This window comes from Homalodisca vitripennis, chromosome 1 (assembly GCF_021130785.1).
Source record: "Homalodisca vitripennis isolate AUS2020 chromosome 1, UT_GWSS_2.1, whole genome shotgun sequence".
Lineage (NCBI taxonomy): Eukaryota > Metazoa > Arthropoda > Insecta > Hemiptera > Cicadellidae > Homalodisca > Homalodisca vitripennis.
The window spans coordinates 83,781,111-83,797,500 of record NC_060207.1 but is presented as its reverse complement, the minus strand read 5'-3'; the positions used below and the strand labels follow the sequence as shown (position 1 = coordinate 83,797,500).

The window sequence follows — 16,390 nt, the reverse complement described above, 5'->3', positions numbered from 1 at the left end:
AAAAGTGTGAGTGTATTATTATTATTATTATTATTATTATTATCCATAATAATTTCGAGTAAAATTATGTATTGAAGCGCCAAAACAGCTTTTGTCGACTCCATTAGTGGTTTATGTGCGTTCATTTTCCACTGCAGTGTAAAAGCGGTAACTATTTTGTTCGTCACCTAAAATTAAAAAACCCAAATGTTCGCGCAAAAATTTCAATAGGCCCACTGTAATTTTCTAACTATTAGCTGATCACGTTATGTGGATTATATTCAACATTTTCGGTGTTGTCTTTTAAATATAAGTACACTCCGCTCAAACCCCATTTCTTTTTATTTTTTAATGCGTTTCGTCCTTCTATCAAAAATAAGTAATGAAAGTATACAATGAAGATAACTGCGTACTAATTGTGTGAGGCCGATCTCTGCACAAGTTTATTATATTATATGTATGCGGTTTTGTAAAACTCTTGGAGATACGTCTTATAAAGAGACTTATGATAAGTTATTACATGCTTTTAATGACAGCTGTCTGAGTCGTACGTAAGTTTATGAATAGTTCAAATGTTTTAAAGAAGATCGTGAAATTGTCGAAGGTGATGAGCGGTGTGAAAGGTATAGGACGAGTCGAAGTGATGAATACATTGACAAATGAAGGAATTAGTGACGAGATAACCGACTAATTGTAGAAGAAATCAGCGAGGATTAGGAATCAGTGTTGGTTTGGTTCACATATTTTGACCTATGATTTGGATTTGAAACGTGTCTCTGCAAAGTTTGCCCGGACATTGCATTTTCCTCACCAAAGACAAGCTCGCATATCGGCTGCTCAAGATCTCTTCCAATGCTCCGAAAAGAAAACGATTTGATATTTTTGGTCCACCAAACATCAGCTGAAAGGACTCATTTCAAACACAACAAAATGTGACATTTTCAAGTTTCCAAAAAAGCTACTTTAATACCTGCTTCGAGCAGTGGAAACGGCGCTGAGCAAATTGTAATGTGTCGGGAGGAACAACTTTGAAAGCTGTCTCAAAGTCGCAAGTCAAACCCTTTAATAATGCCAAACCGGATAGTTTTTTAATATACATCCTATGTCACCAAAGTAAAAGGTACCGGACTTTAAACGACTTCTTCCCAAAAATACCCCTAAAACAACATGTATGAGTTTTGTCTGTATCACACATACCTAAGTCACATGTAACAAACAAAATCATTATTCTTCAATAAAGTTCATTATCAAAGTTTCAGGAGACTTTCTATCCTTCTCTTCGGATATTGTTAAGTGCGCAATTGGCAAAATTTTGTAAGAACTATAAAGAGAGGTGTGATAAAAAACAAAAAAAATCACACAATGTTCTTTAAAGAGCAAATAGAAATACCTATACTGAGTACAATCGATTCATAGTCGCTACACAGCCACCATTCTCTGCTATGTAACAGCGTGTTCACGTCATTCTTGCCTTGGCATTCAAGATGAGCGAGGCAGGCCGCGGTTCCCATGACTGCCTGTTGCGTTCTGTACATCTCAATAACTGTGAGTGTGTCTACTGGTCTCATCGTCGAGTCTCAGTTTCTATCCATAACCTGAAGTACACTTTATTTTTTGAGCTCTGCCCCGAAAATACACTTTCAAAATCATGAAAACGTTGCATTACTAGTGAATTGTGTGATAAGCTGTCGTGCATACTACCGGCACTCATTTATGTACGAAAAGCGTGAAATAATTTGAAAGCGAAATACGATGGGTAAGCATTGTATCATTGGGGGGGAGGGGTTCAGTGCTTTAGGGCAAATAAAATATCGAACAAAAAAATTTCATATGATTAGCCACTTTACGTAATCCAATCGACTCAAAATTTATTCTAGAGACCAGCACGAGAACAATTCAACTTGACTGACTCAACACTGCCTTGGGACTCATAACAGTAGGAAATGCTCAGAGAATTCAGTCTGCCACGCCCTTACTGTTAAGTTATACAAGAAATCTCTATCTAACTGATGCAAAGAATATGTATGCCAACTACGGACAGCTCGGACTTATATAATACAAATAAAAGATGGCAAAACAGATCCTCGTACATAGAACTTCACACATGAATTAGAGGTTGCACCTAGGAGGGACTATGAAAGCGAAGGACAAAGAAGAAGTTGAGAAATCTGCAAGTGCTTTCAGGTCAAGAGCTGTTGTACCATACGTTGGATATTCCCCCTGGTTGTATCAGAAGAATCGGTAGAAACGATCCCAAGAAACGATAAGTTGTTGAATTAGACACCAAACACCTTCGGAAGTCCACACCAATTCTATTTATATCATTCTTCGGACAGTTCGGACATTAAAAATCGGCTTGAGCTAAGTTATCGTAAACGGAATTAGACAAGGGTGAATTTGTGGGAAAGGATTTCAAGAAGAGATTCAATTTCCTTTTGTAGACAATTTTAAATTATTATTTTATGTATCTACAACTGGGCCAATTGATAAAGGTGAGCACTTGGGGGCAGCTTGGCACGGTACCACTCTGGTTCAGTTTATGTATGAGTCTAGGTCGCTTTCAATCACCAATCAAAGTTATAGATGACTATTGGTTTGCGTATATGCATATGCTCAGAGAAGACTAATTCTCATAAGGATCGTGAAAACATTTTATGGTTAAAATTTCAAGAGAGCCCGAGTGGTTCGTTTTCTAGTTCTCTCCCATGTTTCATTTTATATCCTTGTCAGCCCTTCCCTGGTCAATGGGTAGAAGCACAGAATGGGTAGAAAAGAGTAGGTTTTATTGCATTGAATTAGTTATACACTACTTATTATACATCATGATGAGTATAAACTTCGCATTTCAATCAAATATATCATCCATTACACCTCATTAGTCTTACCAAATAATAATTTGATTGCTTAAAATCCGGCTAATCATAATCGTGTATTATTTATAATTTTAATGTTTTCACTTTTACCTAAAATTAAGTTACCTATTAATTTTATTTCTGTTCAAATCAAATAAAATTTGATTATTTTATAGCTCTCCTCTCCCCTTAAAAATATTCTATATTTATTTGTAAATCGGATTAGTTTGCAATAAACTGATCACTCAACGCACTGGTAAATTGTAATGTAATGCTGACACAAGATCTAACAGTTTGGTAAGCCTGGCCTACAGGAGAGAGCACAGCCTCCGGCGAAGCGAGTCCGTGTCGAAACATTGGTTCCGAACCGTGATCTAAATAAAGCAACTCACCCTCAGAACTGGTTAAATAATCACAACAAGAGCCTAGAAATTCCCAGGTCTGTGTGTATCCCATCAAACAAATCCTCGACCCAAATGTGACCCACCCTCTTTGGTCTATTTCTAGACACTGATTCAGTCATATCGAACGAAAAGGATTCACCTTCTAGCAGTAAACGTTTTAGTGTAGTAGTCCTGCTTAACTATTTCACATCGAAAATTGACGATTCAGCACTCTAATAAGAATATTGGGATGAATGTCTACAATATTCTTCTGGCAACATCACCATTTCAAAGTTTCGGCTAGGGAGTGAAATTGGCCCACAAATTGCGCATAGCGGTACACGAAGACCATCTTGCAGCCTCCCCGTGTCCACGATCATGTAACCGAAACCTGTTACATGATTGCTGTCGTGACTGGCTGAGTGTTGACAAAGTGGAGCGAGAGTTGATGTTTTCATCTCCTCGCTCATGGTTACTAAACCGCACTATTCAAATAGTGTTTGGACATTTCATCTAACATGTTGCACACAGCTACAACTCTGCTTTCTTTTAGTTGAATACCCACCATTGGAAACCACCAGTCTTTGCCGTAACTATTGATAGAAAGGTCCTAGAAACTTAACAATTGTTCATAAGTTCCTCTTGGACCAAGGACCCCCTATTGATTTTGAGGTCAAAAGGTCAAAGGGCAACCAAACGCCTGTCTGTCCTCTAAATGATACCTCTTTCGTTACGTTCTGTCGGGTTTTGAGATACTCTGAGGTATCGGTTTATCTGCTATAAAACACAAATTCATATCCTGATCTTGAAATCTACCTAAGTACGTTCAGATTTCGAATTTAACTAAAAGGGTCTTATATACAGAGCGTACACTCTTCTCAAATGTTCTCGTGCTGTAGGTATGCAAGTCATGAACGGCAGCACATCGAACGGCAGTACATTTCTTCAAACATATATCTAATAATGTGGTCTCCGACTCCAGTATGAAGAGGCATGGAGGAGTCGAACACTTCCAACAAGATGAACTTTGCACGACGCTGTGTAATTTTGATTTTTAATAATTCTAATTTTTTCTTGCAGTTTAAACAATCTCATGAACTCAGTATTTGAGCAACCTTTGACAGAGGTTCGGATAGGTAACGATAGTAAGTAGAACATAAACACCGCACTGGGGCCTGCCGCAGCTTATGTATCAAGTAAGACAAGGCTGTAACTGGTTGTGTCTGACCGGCAAAGATATTAAGTAGAACATAAACACCGCACCGAGGTCTGCCGCAGTTTATGTATCAAGTAAGACAAGGCTGTAACTGGTTGTGTCTGACCGGCAACGATAGTATGTAAAACATAAACACCGCACCGAGGTCTGCCGCAGTTTATGTATCAAGTAAGACAAGACTGTAACTGGTTGTGTCTGACCGGCAACGATAGTATGTAAAACATAAACACCGCACCGAGGTCTGCCGCAGTTTATGTATCAAGTAAGACAAGGCTGTAACTGGTTGTGTCTGACCGGCAACGATAGTAAGTAGAACATAAACACCGCACTGGGGTCTGCCGCAGTTTATGTATCAAGTAAGACAAGGCTGTAACTGGTTGTGTCTGACCGGCAACGATAGTATGTAAAACATAAACACCGCACCGAGGTCTGCCGCAGTTTATGTATCAAGTAAGACAAGGCTGTAACTGGTTGTGTCTGACCGGCAACGATAGTATGTAAAACATAAACACCGCACCGAGGTCTGCCGCAGTTTATGTATCAAGTAAGACAAGGCTGTAACTGGTTGTGTCTGACCGGCAACGATAGTATGTAAAACATAAACACCGCACCGAGGTCTGCCGCAGTTTATGTATCAAGTAAGACAAGGCTGTAACTGGTTGTGTCTGACCGGCAACGATAGTATGTAAAACATAAACACCGCACCGAGGTCTGCCGCAGTTTATGTATCAAGTAAGACAAGGCTGTAACTGGTTGTGTCTGACCGGCAACGATAGTATGTAAAACATAAACACCGCACCGAGGTCTGCCGCAGTTTATGTATCAAGTAAGACAAGGCTGTAACTGGTTGTGTCTGACCGGCAACGATAGTAAGTAAAACATAAACACCGCACTGGGGTCTGCCGCAGTTTATGTATCAAGCAAGACAAGGCTGTAACTGGTTGTGTCTGACCGGCAACGATAGTATGTAAAACATACACACCGCACCGAGGTCTGCCGCAGTTTATGTATCAAGTAAGACAAGGCTGTAACTGGTTGTGTCTGACCGGCAACGATAGTAAGTAGAACATAAACACCGCACCGAGGTCTGCCGCAGTTTATGTGCTAAGAAAGACAACTGTTTGTGTGATTGAGTTTATTTTTCGAGTTATAAAGCTGAATTTCCTTCCCATCACCAAAAGCATCGTATATAATCTGTCCTTTTTGTACTCAATAATATAACGATACACCTGTGTTAAATATTATCGATTATTTTAGCATGCCAAGAAACCGCTCGATTCGGTTCCAACGCCTAAGACTGAACTAAATTAATAACTTCTCACAGCTATTTACAAAGACACAACACCCAGTTGTCTGTGCACAACATGTTGAATGACTTACTCGCAGTAACGTCAGATTACGTTAACACGTCCACCGAATGCATGCTAAATGTCAAACTGCCTTTATCGTAGCGACTTGTGTTGTCAAACTCTGAGTAAAGTAAAGGTGGAGGCGGGTAATGGAGGGAGTATAGTGTTGGTGGTGTAGGGGGGGGGGGTTATTGTTGCAGTCGTCAGGTTCAATAGCCATCGGCAAACCAGTTCCAGCAGAGCAGAGTCAAGTCGACCCATTTCACCGGCTCCAGGCTCAGACTCCAGTCTCTGCGACCGCGACAACGGCGTGAGGCTGTGTGAGGCTCTCTGCGGTGTACACTGTTACAGTAATCTGTCTGTTCGCTTGTTTTTCTCATCTCTTTAAATTTACTTCGTGGTCCTTTTCTCCCGTTTGCCATACCCACAACCTAAAAATACACCTCACTTATTTATTCAATGCTGTTACTGAATGCTTTTACTATTTCCGGCCAATATAATATACAAATTAATTAATTTATCTTTGAGTGTATGGAACGTTTTTACTTGTGATTGACAAATTTGGAGCACTTGTATCAACAATATCAGAAATTCAGTTGACCTTTTCTATCTAGCTACTCACAACTGGTTTTTGTGCTTTACGTTGTTATTATCAATTTAATCGATAAACTAAATAATCAATTTAAATGAGTTCTAGCTAGGTCGTTGCATTGTTGAGAATGTTTATTTAGAAATAATTATTGTTTTGGAGGATTTCAACATTCAATTTACGTTTCAAGATTTACAACTGGTAATATTCTCAATCGGATAACTGACTTGTCAGTTAACATGCAGAAGTCGGGTATCACAACAAACATGTGAGCCAACTCTGTGTACAATCTTTAAAACACACAACAAACCCAACACTAGTACCCCCCCCCCCCCCCCCACGTGGATAAACTGAAATAAAGAGCACGTCAGAATACGCTGCTCACAACAACCAATCACTGACATTTGTCGTTTCTACTGTGACAACTGTCATATTTAATATTGGCGGCTGGTACCTTGTCACAGATTGGTTGTTGTGACACAAGTATTTTTTCAATATGGTTTGGTTTGATTTGTGATTAACAAAACCTTAGATTTTGTTTTGACTAATCTCTTTAAAATACTGATAATTAAGTATTCAACAATTAATTAATAATATTACATTAATGTACCTATATTTTCTGTAATTAAATTCTAACAATAATGTCCATCAATATTTAAACCACCTCACTTTTCCCAAAACTTGTGTGTGACCATGTCTTTCAAAAAGGTAAATGTTGGATTGAAATGCAATCTATCCTTAATCATGTTCTTATTTAATTTAGGTTAGAAGCCTATTCTTGTGAATTCAATGATAATATAAAAAAAAATTATTATTCGCCATACTTATAAAATTTAAGACTAATAAAGCTCAAATTTAACAATTATTTTAATATTATTTATTTTAATTTAACAATTTTACATAGCATATAAAACAGAAAAAGGTTTATGAAAAAATTATGGTTGCCTGTAAAGTCGGTTTTACGGGCGAAGATTTTACGTGACAACGTCTTTTTCTCGGTAGAATATTTATTGATATGAATATTATTAAATTGCACAATAGGAACAAGGAATTGAATGAAAATAAGAATTGCACAAATTTTAACTATAGAAATATATTTTGTTTACTAAAACATTGTACATAATTTGAAATTAATTAAAATTTGTTATTGTAAATGGTAAAGTTGAATAAAACATTTACTAAAATTGGAATTTGAAATTCTTGCTAAACACAGTTAAATTCTAACTCCGCGCGTGGTGATTGGTCGGTTTAGTTCGTTTGTTTGGTCGCACTGTTATGACAGGTTAGAGGTTATAATTTGTTATTTTAAATGTTTGACTAGCAATACGCGCTGTTTCTTCTCAATCGACTGAATTACGATTGATTGCAGAGTGATTTAAACTAATAATTTACTTAACACTATCAACATTTGTCAATAGTATGACATAACCTATAAACTCAGTTTCTCAACTTTTGTGTCAATCTAACAATTAATCAATCAATCATAGTTTACGATAATGAAATATCAGTGTACAATTATTTACCTTTATTGTTGTAGTTGTTGTAAATGACGAATCTAAGCACTCCATATTTTCACGAATAAACATAGTTATCTGCTTTATCCCGTGCGGCGGACCCACAGTTATCTGCTTTATCCCGTGCGGATCCCGTGCGGCGGACCCACTGGACGGGCATCGTAACGTTACCGGGCGTTACACTTTTTCATGAGTGACTCCGAGCTGCAACCTAATTTAAGACGTTGTCACGTCAAAAACGTATCTAGAACTTCATTTGGGAATAGGAAAATTCTCATTATCTTGTATTTCTATGGATATAAACGTACCTCTTTTAAAAATATTGTCTTAATCTACAATATTCAAAAATATAATTTTGAAATTAATACAATATTCTTTATACAGAACATGTGAGCAACTTATTAGAATGTGTGAAAATTATTATAGATTTTACTTTTAACTCTTCCACAATGTGCCATATACTTGTTTCTTTACCAATAGTCTGAATTCACAATTGAAACATTATGACTCAAAAATGTTTCAAATTACAGATTTTATGTTTATTAAAGCATGCTAAAATCGTTTTGGACTGGAACTGTTATATTTTCATCAAATTTTAAAACATGCAGTCAACAAGTTATACTCAATTGGAAAGTCCTTTCCTACATTTTCTTGTTATATAGCAATAACATAACGCGAAATAGTACATTTGAGTAGTAGATGTTTTTAATGTTATGACACCACCGAATCTCCCATTTCATTTACTTATTTATTTTATAATTTATTCCTTACGACATCTTTCTCCACAGTATGCTAAATTCGTAGCTTGCGTAACGACTTACTTACTAAACACCATTCAGAACTGAAACAGTTTATTGATTCTGGCTTTGCCCCTTCTTATCCTCCACCCACTATTGTTAATTTTGTATGTTGTACAGAACAGGGGTTTTCAGGTAGCTGCGCCTTCTGTGAATCTAAACATATTTCAAGCCTACAAAGGCATATAAATATTTAAGTTATCACTAATTTACATATATGACATTCTAACTAAAACGTTTATTATATATAAAGAAAAGTGATTCTGACTGAATAGATTGTTCAGTTATTACATCAACACACTCAGTGAACAGACAAGATCTTGCCCCCTCTAGTATCGCTGAGGCCGAAATAAAACATATATATCATATTTAACACATTCAACTGTAGGTTGTGTAGTTTTCAGCATGTGTAAATAGTGAAAATAGCGTAAAAAAGTTTAAAACACTGTTTATAACATTACATAATTTATTATTTGAACAAAGATTAGCAAGAAACCTAAACTAATAATGTGTTTCAATTCGATATTAAAAAATGACACCGCAGGATCGTCATCATTAATCTCCTAACATGGGAATGGACATTGCAAAAATCCAAGACATGGGGTGAGGTAAGTTTTAAGACTCACAAAACACGCCCGAGAACAAGAAAAATGTCTGCCTGCTGCGGGGCTGCGTTTATAACCGGTACTAATCGAAATAATTGTTTCCAATAATAACAAGCTCCTCACGCAAGACTGTGACTGGTTATTTCCGGCAATCATCGGGCAGTTACGTAGACCACTTGTCCAATCACTCTCCCGGAATCGTGCCTACTTCTGACTACCTTCACATTAAATTTGAAAACCATGGTCCTGTTGTCATCCCATGCAAGATACAAATATCGGGTGTAAGTAATTGGATAGAATCACGATTCAAGCCTCGATGTTAACTTAAACTTAAGAAGGACGCTTCTTCTAAACTTAAAGCAATGTAGTAGCATATTAGAAATTAGCATTGATACTGTTAACCAAAAAAGTGTAATCTACTAGGGTCGGAAATGAAATACTCCCTTATTTACGGAAGAAGTATGCATGAAATTTGTTGTCTGATCGTTAGCGAATCTTCTCCCGCCAGTTGGGAGTCGCTCTCCGGGCCAGGATGTGGTGCGATTGACTTAGCACCCCCTGGACATAGCACCCCCTGCTCAGCGCAGTGGCCATGCCTGGATTAAGCAACCCCTCGATTCTATTTTCAATGGTTACGGGCTCGCTGTGCTCGCTTATTCCTCAAATATTGTAGTAAAGGATCAACACTATGGTGTTATAATCATTAGCTGGTCACTCTTCTTTTATTCCTTGAGGTACCGTAAATAAATATTCCGTGGCACAATGCCCAGAAATCCAATTATAGCTATCTTACGTGCACATATTTACAATTTTGCTCATTTTATTTATTGCAATGTATAAATAATATCGATGATACACTAAATGGTGCATATGTGTTAAAAGTCACCTATACGATAAATTGCCATTGCTGTTTACAGTACACTACTATATCTCGATATGCTTGGAATTTCCTGTTTCATTGGAAACTCTGGGATTTATACATATTTTCCATTTTTCTTCCTAATAAGTAATAAGAGGACTATTGCGAACTTTTTAAAATAAAAGTATCCACATCAGTCCAGCCATTCGTACGAACGAACAACGATTTATTTTTATTTATTTATATAAGATAACAGGTTATTTATTAGTTTAGTCAAGTAAGCTGTACTGACTTAAGTTGTATGTTTTTACATCAATGTGACCATGTGTTACAACTAGCAACAATGCGTAAAAGAAGAATATTATTTATTCCACTCCGCTACAACATAATAAATTACTCAAATCACGCCCTGATGACGACATGGAAGTTTTTCTCTAGTGACACTGGTTATATCATTTGCGGATTTCATTTCATCCAAATAAACTTGTCAGTTAGTACAGTTTATACTCGTAGGTAACATACAAGAATTGGCTGTTATGGCACATTATTACTTTTTGTGGAAACAGTTTTAATATAAGAGTACCTATTAACACTAGCGGAGTTTACACGTTTCGTGAATTTAGTCTTAAAAGAAACAACTCTATGTTAGTTACTAAATGTTATCTTCATGACAGCAAATCCATGAACACGAAAGGCTGTTATCCCTTTACATTATTGCATTTAATCTAAAATAACACATTACCTCAAATGTTAGTTTGACCTGGCTTTGCAATCAAATGCATACGTTGTTGACAATAATAAAGAATTTATTTATATGCTTAGAAAGGTTTTTAGAATATACTCGTATATCGGACATTTTAGGCAACAGAACACCTTACAGGCTGGACCCTGCTTGCCAAAAATAGTTTATATCCCACATATTCCTTTTAACATGTAAACAATTTCACAGTGTTTATAGTTGTTTGCAAGCTATCTGGTTTACTTTCATATCCATCCAATTTTACATTTTCGATTTTGTATGCTTTCCAATGCTAAGAAAATATGAGCGTGCAGTTAAATGTTATCGTGCCAATTAACTCGTTTTATAAGTTATACTATCTTTACAGATAAGATTTAATAGTTAATTGTGATGAATTAATTTTTTATGAGGGCATAAACAACTGAAATCAAAATGCAAAAAGATGTAACGGTTTTGTGTGATTAAAAAGATATATATTTAATTAAAAGAATTATAAATATATTGAATTTAAATGCGTGTAATCTGTAAATATAAAACATTGCTGTTTTATATTTAAAGGCGTATTAAAACTGTAACAGCTTTTACAACCTTGTTAAAGTTCATAAACAGGAGGAACGAAACATTGGTTCTCTGTTTAAACTTTATTATTGGGAAATTCTCCAATCCTTGAAACGGAGTGTTTTATTTTTAAAACATTAAAGATTTAAAATATCTTAAAGGGGGTGCTAATTCAGCGCCTTGAACGTATCCTGCGCTGAATAAGCGCCCCCAAGGCATGACACCGGAGCCCAGAAGGTTGCTTACTCCAGGAGGTGCTAAGGCAGTGTCCTCCAGGATGTTGCACACTGTGGGGGTAAACGCGAAGCCTTCCAAGCTGACCCTATCTCGCGTGTATCTCACCTTGTTACATTTTTAAATAACACATCAAAGCAAGGCGTTCATTTCAGGAAGCAATATTTTGTGTTTAAGTTCACAAATTCATTTATATTTATCATGAAATGTCTCGTGTATCGAATCAATCATTAATAATAATAATAACAATAACAAGCGTCCTAGTTGAATTATAATTTAAATTCTAAAGTTAACTTCTATGTGTATGCTTCTTAAGTAATGTAAAAGTGTTCGATAGTAAATATTTTTCATTTTAATTGGGAATGACACTGACGACCACTTGAATACATATAGTTCGTGTTAAACAATTAATAGAAATGCACACAGATGTCGGGTGATTGCATATAGCCTTGATTTTCTAGGTGCATGGAATCAAGGAATTTACGTAGGTTACTGAACTTCCTTCATAGTTTAAACATCGTCATTTACACTTAACAACAAACTGAGCATAGAGATGAGTAACAGTTAAAATTATGGAGCGAGATGTAATATCGTGTGTAAACACATGCCTTGCTCAACCAACAAACTGTGTAATCAACCTACATTCGTTGAGTTCAATAGATCTATGGTTTAATCGACTGCTCAAGTGAGATCGACTGCTCAAGTGACTTGGTGTGTGGATTCTGTCTGTCAAAGCACAATATTCTTTACTTCGCAAAATCTAATTACGACTTACTGACTGCTTTTTAATATTCTCGAACTAATCCGGTTACTAGTTCTTAATCAACAGGGACCGGCGCAAAAAATAAAAATGCCTCGAAGCTACACAATAAGAGAAGGATAAAACAACGCGTATAAGTGGTCGGGACGACCTGTTCGTGGAACCAAATAAAGGTGTGTGAAATGAAAAACTGTTCTTGGAAGTGTTTTTTGCTGCCGGTCTTCGTCTAGTCCTGCAGTCGGGCCTTGTGGCAATCGATTCCGACGTAAGCTGATACGTGTGGTGTACCTCAGGGATCAGTTCTGAACCCTTCTTGCCTCCTCCCCCCTCCGTCCATGCATATCAACCACAACTGCATCACAGTCCACGGTGCTTTCAAAAAATATATAAAAACACACCGGCATTTTAATGGAGAGGTACAGTTTTATAAGCCATTTCAAATGACGTAACCATACACAATATTAAAAACAGTATCCAGACTTCATAGGTTTTTAAAATGTGTATTCCCGCACTATACTCGAGACATTACAGTAATGAATTATCAAAATAACAATTTTCCACTCTTAAAAAATCTTCCATTAAGTTATTTATAGAAAAAAAGAATTAGGACTACGCTTATAAATTTTTTGAATAATTCAGAGAATATTGTGATTAGTGACTACCGAGAATGTCCAAACATTGATAATACGTAACATTGATAATACGAGTCCTAGTTGAATTATGAGTCAGTCTTAAGTTATATTGCGTATGAATACTAAATCTTACGTAATGTAAAAAGGTTGAACAATAATAAAAATAAATACACACCGATGTGTGTATATAATATATGGTAGCACATTCACCCGGCAAGTGAGAGATCCGGGTTCGAGTCCCGGTGGAACAATTACTTTTTGTGATTCAATGTTTATGAAAGAATTAAATTCGGCTATCGTGTGTTTGTAAATTTGAATAATTAAAAAAATCCCAGGAAACCCCAATAATTGTGAATTATATCAAGAATTAAATGTATGGCAATTGTTAGTAGGCTGGATTAATTTACCCCAATACATTTTATCATCATATTTTGGAACGCCGTGTAAAGCCTTATGGCAGTAGAGTAAATGCGGCGGGAAGAGTGTGAATTTGTGAATATATTAGCTCAAGTCAATTTCAAACAGGTATTCCGCTATCAAATTTCCCCCAAAATTCCCATGAAATGTACCACGCATATTTTCCCTCTCCACTCCTAGTAATAGCTTACTACAATCTATTTCCATCCCATTCCAGGGAAATATTTATTTACATCATTAAGTGGGAGGGGGGTGTACGAGTGTAACCCCCCACAACCAGTCATTGAATATGTCACTGAACGTACAATACCAGTTCTAAACGAAAATAGAGATTTTTTAATCTTCGTTCTGCCCAATGCAAGAATACTGGAGATTGTTGTCATACCAAACGTGTTGGCAAGACTTCCTAGCCTGTGTAATATATATGCAGGCGCCTTCCTCCAGTGTGCATTCCAGTCTGTTTAGATATTGTCTGCAAACAACCGCTGTTTACTTTTTTGTCATAACTAAGCTAATTTAAGACTTCTTCATTTTTGACTGCAAAGGTTTTATGGCTTACAGGACTGTTGAGTCAGAAAGAATGTAAAATAATGGTCGTTTATTTACACACTTGACATACATTAACATACACAAAGATATTGCTTACACATCCGGCCAGGGCTGTACATCTAACAAGCTAGCAAAGTTAAAAGTATTTGAAACATTAGTAAAAAGCAATAGTGAAGATCCCTAATCCCAACTAGTGCTGCGCTAATCTTCGAAAATTCTTTTCCAGCAGTGTGTTTTTTAATGAATAAATGTGCCCATTTAAACATACTACGTATTTAGATAACTGGAAAATTGGAATTCAAGGCATGGATTCTACGGTTTGTGTTATGCACATCTATATTCTGTGTTATGTTTCAACCTGCGTAAATTTTACAGCATTTAGCAGCAGAATTCTTTAATTTGTAAATGGTATGTTATGTAACAAATTTTCTTGGCACCAACTTTGGAACAAATCAGATTAGTTACATTAAAAATATAATATTGGAACGCATTTTCTCTTGTAACTCTTAAATGTATCAAAGTTTGAAACAGATGTCTTGTATGCATTTTTATAAGTAGGCTATATACTAGCTGTACATTTGTCATTTACCATTTCATGAAAAAATATTGAATATTAAGTAATTATACAAGCAGTTGTTATTGAAATTACATTATATTTTCAACAAACGCTTGGTTGCTTCTCACAGTTCAAAACAGACATCATCAACAATATTCAATTCGAATGTTTAATTGACACAGTAGTAATAGTGATAGAGTTACCTGTCAGGTAGGTGTCATAAGGGGTAGCACTCGGCAGGGCAAGCTGACGCACTGCTTGGCACACTACTAACACTCTACACTCTACACTCGACTGTGGCTGTGGAGTGGACTGACGGCTCTTGTGTTTGGCGAGACTGTAGTCCCCCCTCCCAGCGCTGGAGCTGGACAACTGGAGGGCAGGACAGGAGCAGACTCTCGCGGAATACCGGTAGTGGTTGTTGTGTTTGCTCTCACCGTACTCGAATGGTACAATGTTCGTATGTATCATAAATATAAGACAACAGTTCGATCTTCTACAGTTGTAAATGTCGATCTTCTGGGATGAAGCGATTGGCACCAACGTCTACTATCAAGAAAATAAATATTGCCTAACAAGACATTGTAAGGTTTCCACACAATCATAGCACTAGGCAGTAAAAAAAATAAAAAGATGAAAACATATCAATATTCTCTAAAAATAATTTAAATTGGATTTCAAAGCCAAACTTCACCAATATATCTAACCACCCAAAATTCATTTCGTACATACAATTGCATTTGTTCATAAATTAGAATTTAATCTTCTGTGACTTTTAGACAAAATTTTATTAGACATGCACTTGCAGTGTTCTTTTGTTAAGCATTTAATGGTTGTAAGTAGTGTGTAAAAATAATCAATCCAACTAGTTTAATGCTTTCTACTTGGTCAAATATTTCTTATTAACCTTTGGTCTGTTAATTAAACAAAGGAGACCACAGGAGGGTTCATTACTTGCTGCTTCATACCTGCCAATAGGACTTACACTGTGTACAGCAAAAACCGATGTGACGCCTACATCTGGGCAATCCAATGGAAGTCCAAGTGCGGCACATCCTGAGATCAAATGTCGAGGTATTGGGAAAGGTGGAGTCATGAGAATAGACAGCCTCTCCCTCTTTTGAGGTGGCATAACTGAGACAGTGCCCACTACTATCCTTACTCAGAGTTGTTGTTGTAGGTTGGCTGTACATAAGACCCAGCAGGAGGTGCCTCCAATCCAGCACCCTTGTCCATCCTGAATATTCAGCCACTGCGGAAGCCGCGCCAAAGTCCTTATAGTTAAGTGCAATGATAGGTTTATGTCTTACCCTTATTGAAAAAAACCATGAACCGTATTTTTTTACTTTAAATGTATACTTTTATGTATAGCCTACGCAATCTCTGTAATTTATCCACCCGTTGCTTATCGCAGGAGGCATCTGGTCTGAGAACCAGGAGTATCGCCGGACCAGGAGTATCACCGGGGGTGAGCCGAGGGCAACGGGATCTGCCTAGTAAATGGTAGGAACCTGAGGCTACCCTTGACCTTCTTGTCGTGTCACTTCATCTCCTTATCGTAAAGTAATCAGGAAAAAAATAGAGAGAGCACAAAAACAATTAGTCTACGCTTAATACAGCTTCTTTTTGGCGATTGAATGTTGGTAAAACCTGAACTATGATGAAGACAAAATTAGCCTACAGAGAAAAAAGCAAAACGGGCCTTTTTTGTATTTATCCCAAAACAGATATCGTAGATGCAGCAATATCCCAGAGTCAAATTCGATGTGATCGGGAAGATGAAGAAGTCATGACTCCTCCTA

General features: G+C 36.8%; 1 protein-coding gene across 1 annotated transcript in view; it reads right to left on the bottom strand.

The window, feature by feature from the left end:
* Positions 1 to 14,909, bottom strand: part of LOC124368266 (titin-like) — a 246,264-nt gene extending 231,355 nt beyond the window's left edge. Inside the window, exon 1 of the mRNA XM_046825567.1 lies at positions 14,792 to 14,909. The gene's annotated coding sequence lies outside the window, so the exon portion shown is untranslated. The remainder of the gene's footprint in view (positions 1 to 14,791) is intronic.
* Between the last annotated feature and the right edge of the window lie 1,481 nt (positions 14,910 to 16,390).